We start from the raw sequence: 5,997 nt of genomic DNA, 5'->3' as shown, positions 1-5,997 counted from the left end.
GGTTAGGATTCTAGCCACTATGTCCTATTGGTGTGGCCATACCAATTGCAGCTACTCAGGAAAATTCAGCTCATGTCTAGTCTGATGCTGACAGGGCTAACAAATTCAGTGAGCACATTCATCACATTCTCCAGCAGGTCCATGACATATTGATAGGGTCAATGCTAAGTACAAGCATCTTCATGATCATCATCGGGTGCCACACAAGTTGGAGGTGGGTAACAAAGTTTGGTTACATTTGCAGAAGGAGCACCTTGTTGGGCCCCACTGCAAGCTTCGTCTGCTTCGATATGGGTCGTACACCATCACCAAGGTTGTCGGGGACAATGCCTTAGAACTCAGCATTTCACCATTCCTTGGCCTGCACCCAGTATTCAATGTGGATCGGTTGCAACCATACTTTCCCCCATTATTGGACACATCCAACGTTGCTCAACAACTCACACCAACAAAGATCAACCTAAGCTGCATTGAACATGCCAAAACTAACAAAATCATGGAAACAGAGATCAAGAACACTCGCCACCAGAGGATCTAGCTATATTGAGTTGTCAAAGTAGGCTAACTCCTTCACTGGGGCAAGTGGTTCACTAGGGACCAGGTTCGACAGTAATTTCCTCACCTCATGGAGGCTCTACATGCAATGGGGACCATTTCTTCTTAAGGGGGGAGGATTGATCCAGGTGGATATTGGGGGTCACCCTCCTATTCCACATATACCTCGAGTCAGTTTCATCAGTTTCCTTGATTATAGCAACATTTACTATTTTTAGCAGTTTTTCGGATCCTGGACTTCCATAGTTGTTTTGACCCTGTAAACAACATTTTTTTGAGGTATGTAGCAAGCTAGGATTCATAGGAAGTATCTTGTCACAAATCTTGTAGTACTCGGATAGATTTTTCCAACGACGTCTCGTATGTGCCAAACAGAGATCATATGACTAAGTTACGACCTTGGGAAGTTGGCTGCCCAACTAACCCCAATGGGGCCCACAAACTCTTGGCATTCCATCTCTTGGGGTTAGGGTTTTGGTTGTTTAGGGTATCCCTTTGTTGTTCAATAATAAAAAGGCCCTTGAGCCTCATTGTAACATAGTTTAGAAGCATGTAGTCACCACATCTCTTCTCATAGCTAAGCTACCATCACCTGAGCTAGTTTATTTCCATTCTGTGTGTAAGCATCTTTCATTTCTTTGATATTAATAAAATGAAGATTTATTTTTGCTGCATATCTGTGTTTATGTTTATATCTGTATTTTTTTTTTTTTTTGCATAAGTCCTGATTAGGTGATGGGCGTATGGCAGGTCAGTGAACATATAGAGGGGGGAGTCTAGATTCATCCACATCACCCTTTCATTGACATATAAACTCTTCCATTATGGCTTAATATGGCTTTATCTCAATGAAGAATTTTTACTTTTATCATGATAATCTATCATATATGAAGCAAATGTATAAAAATATTTTCCTATATCAGATACTTATATGACTGTTCACTCCTGAAGATTTTGATTAGACATTTTTCTGGAGGAAGTTAATTTGTCTGATTCTCTCATAGATCTATGGGTTGTCTTTTCTTTTAGAAAAATAATTTTTTCGTTATCATTGTTTATCTTTCAGAACAACAAAAGAAATGTTTTTTTCATGTGCACATGTAACTTTTTATCTCTTCATAAAAAGTTATGATTTTTCCGCAGATAAAAAATTAAATAAATAAACAAAAGTTTTAATTTTGTAATATTTAAAAAAAAATTTAAATGTTTTAAATAAATAAATAAAAATATAAGGAACAAGAAAAAAAAATTATTTTGACTTATTGTTTTACTCCATATGAAAGGAAGAAAACATTAATTTATTTTTTTAGATAATAATAGGTAATTCAATGAAAGATCCATAATCTATTTAGAAAATGACCAAACAAGTATCCATAATCTATGTTTTTGCTATAATAAAGTGAAAGAGCGTGCAAGACCAAAAAAAAATTGCAAAACCAATGTTGTTAATAGATTGTGAAGGCATCAAAATTAGAACAATCAGTTCGTATAATTGTCAATACTCATAGAGTTGAACATTTTTGTTCCTTATAAGATGGTCGTTAATGATTTCTTTTCACTGTAACAGTTTCACTACAAGTTGCCCTATTTAATTTTTAATGAAACAAATGCCACGTTCACAGAATCTTTTTTAAAAAGAATTTTGCAAACCATTAAAACACATTCGGACTTCATTAGCATGAATCTTAGAAAATTTATTGGTAAGTTAAAAGAGTTGATAAAGTGTTGGAAAATATGATGAGAGTTCATTCCCATCAATGAGATAGATATTATGGTAAGACTTTTATCTTTTCTTGGCCTATAAAAAAATTTCAAATAAATTCATAGGAAAAAATAACCAATAAACCATACAAATTTTAACTTGCAAGAAAAAAGTGAGAAAAACAACTATTTTTATAAGCACTACATACTATATAATCAAAAAGTTCATTCATTGGTCAAGGACTAGTGCTTTTTACTAATGAAGATAGAGCTAAGCATTTAAATCTCAAGAAGAACAAGCAAACACATACAAGTGAAGAGAGAGCTAGGCATTTAGAAGACAATGGTAAGCATTTAAAGTGCAGGAAGAACAAGCAGACACATAAGAAATATACCTTGTACATGAGAAACAACAACTAGGATAAGTACAGATGTCTAGACCTTAGTGAACCAAATTCTGTCCTTCAATATCGACCTTTTGTGAGGCAAGTAAAACATCTAGTTTTGCACCCAATTCCATTACCTCGATCCGAAATTTTCTCTCGAATGAGCTCAAGCTATGGGTCAACAAATGCTTTAGATGTCTTTGCTCCTCCTAATAGTGCTCCATCAACCATGTCATTAGTGCCCCATCAACCATGTCGTGGATGGAGTCTAACACCATGTATATTGTTTCCATTTCCATAGTATCTACCTATACCAGTTAAAGATAGGGATACCCGTAATAGTATTGGGGTTATATCAAAAGCAACGATGGAAGCTGATACAGCTAGGCAGAGACACAACGACTAAAGAAGCTGGTGAAACCGCTACCCTAGCCGCTGGTGGTGTCTTTAGTATGGCTTAGTGGGGCTTCTTGCTCAAGCAGGCTAAGAGCATGTCACCCTAAGGGCTTGAGAGAGGTGGAGCGAAGGTAGCATAATATATAGAGACATCATGCATGGATGTAAGGGTAGAAGCGCCAGCTATTACGACTATAGATTCGTAATATAGATTCAGAACAAAAGACCAGACTGAATGGAAGAGGTTTGGCCATCTCGCTGGCCTCCTTGCTGGAGATAGCTATGTTACTTACTCTATTGTCTCTGTCTCTATATCTCATGCTGGATTTTTTGTTTGGTACCCTGCCCTGCATGTCGATTATCCCTCTCGAAACTAACATCTACTAGCTGAGACATGACCTACTAAATAACTTGCTCGGGTATATGAATTGATGAAACATTTATGTGCACCATAAGCACTGCACACCAATGAGTTTGTCCTAGTTTGTCCCTGAAGCAGCAAGCTAGTTGATAGCAATAATAGTTTGTCCCTGAAACAACAAGCTAGTTGATAGCAATAATAGTTTGTCCCTAAAGCAGCAAGCTAGTTGATAGCGATAACATGTGAGTATAGGAGGTGGAAGGACGCCGACACCCTAACACCTTGCTTGACACCAAGTTGTAGTAGATAGGTAGCAAGGAAAAACTCTTTAATATATTATTCCAATTTGCATGATAGCAATAGGTGGTAAGGCAAGGCAATGATATGCATATCCCAAAGACTACCATTACATTTACATAATTGTGAAAAGAAAGATATATTTGATTTAAATAATTGTAAAACAAAGAATATATTTGGTTTAAACTTTGGAATATATAAAATGAAGGATATGTGCAGTTTCAAATTTGAGATAAAAAGGTGAATGGGTTTTTTCGAATTTTGAATAAAGCCGCAAACCTTGGATAAAAGAGTTGATGGGTTTTTTCAAACTTTGCATAAACATTTTTTTGATGTGCATGAATCGCAGGCCGACAATAAGACCTCCGAACAAACACTTTGGATAAAAGCATTTTTTTTTAATATTTTTAAAAACCTTTGGGTGGATGACCCAGTGAGCGCAGTTAATATGAATTCAACGCCCAAGCAAATGCAATAGTCACTGTGCTACCAAAGGCAGGGACTAATAATAAAAGTGATCATAGGTTTGAACATAGTAAATCAAATAAATCAAATGCGATGCCTACTTGGGCTAAGGGAAATTTAAGCACAATGGGACATTTAATACCCACCTTGAATATTAGACACAAATAAACAAAATTAGATTTGTTTTAATTTTAATTTTAACACTCCATCCTATTCAAACATATAAAATTGACATATTGAGCGGTAGCTTCAATCAGATTCCCTTGTTCTTATCACGAGAAATCTATGACCGGTCGTCCATACGCGAACAAACATTATTTTATATTAAATGAATAGAATCCTAAATTACCATCCAACTTAATTCTAAATAATTCAATTTGTTTTCCCTATATTTTAAATTCATTTAAATAAAAAATTATATATATATATATATAGAAAACATATTTTATATAATATATAAATTATTAAGTAACAAAATTGTGCTTGATACGCTAAGTAATAACAAAAGGTAAATTAAAAAAAAAAACTTGGGGTGGAACTAAATTAATTCTCAATCATATATAAAAATAATTCTATTTTATATAATAGAATTGTTATTTATTAAAAAATCTTTCGAGGTGCAACTTATTTTTTGAGTGTAAAATTTGAGGAAAGGTTTGTACTTTGAGAGATTTGATTCCTTTTGGTACTTATTTTTTGAGTGAAAAATTTGAGGAAAGGTTTGCACCTCGAGAGATTTGATCTCTCTCAGCACTTGATAGATTTGGTGTTAAGATGGATCTAGGTTGGTTTCAGTTGTGTACAGTCATACAAAATTTGTTGAACATCTAATTATTTTGATCATTTTAAATATGCTAAATATGTCTAAGATTAATTTGGTCAATTTAATTTAAAATTTTCTTAGTTACCCCAGTTTTTTGAGATGAGAGAGGTTGTTAGTAACTTGAATGATGAAATACAAATTTTGAGTGCAAAGTGTCAATGTAACAATTTTGATAGATAGAAAATGTGAATACTAAGAATATAGGCAATTACAAACAATCTTCATTGCAATCAATTTGAAACTATTTTCTTCTAATGTTCCTATTGTCACACCTATTAGTTTTTCCATCTTCTCATATTGATCATATGAAAAGAGTAGTTGGAATCATAGACCATTCAAATATTTAACTCGAGCTATTGTAGTAAACAATGTACCTTGTCTCTGTTCCTCTCCAATATTCCCTTTTCTCATATCGATCATATGAAAAGAGTAGTTGGAATCATAGACCATTCAAATATTTAACTCGAGCTATTGTAGTAAACAACATATCTTGTCTATGTTCCTCTCCAATATTAATAGTAGTTTTCTCGAAATTCAATCATTGTGACTTATGGAGTGTTAAACCCCAAATAATTGTCAATGGTAGTTATTTTTTATTACCACGTTTTAATTCAAAGTAATTAACAATGTTGAATGATGGAAAATGGGAATAATAAGAATGTACCCAATTATAAATAGTTTATAGTTTTAAGAAGCAAACATTTGGAGTAAGAAAACATTTTATTTAGGATGAAAATTCAAGTATGGTATTTATGGTTGAATAATTTTTATGTGCTTACACTGAGAGAGAGTGTGTATGTTTTGGGGGTGAGAAGGAGAGACAAGGGGAGATAGAGAGATATATATGGGGGGGCAGGGGAATGGAAGAAGAGAGAGGCAAAGACATGGAGGGAGGAAGAGATATAGATATGGAGAGAGAAATATGAGAGAGAGAGAGAGAGGAGGCGAAGAGAGAGAGAGACGAAGGGGAAAGGAAGGGAGGGAGAAAGAGATAGATAGATATGGAGAGAGGG

The sequence above is a fragment of the Pinus tabuliformis genome, chromosome 7 (assembly GCF_031772625.1).
Source record: "Pinus tabuliformis cultivar Carrire ecotype Pingquan chromosome 7, CPIR1, whole genome shotgun sequence".
NCBI classification, from domain to species: domain Eukaryota; kingdom Viridiplantae; phylum Streptophyta; class Pinopsida; order Pinales; family Pinaceae; genus Pinus; species Pinus tabuliformis.
Note: the sequence above shows the minus strand (reverse complement) of the source record.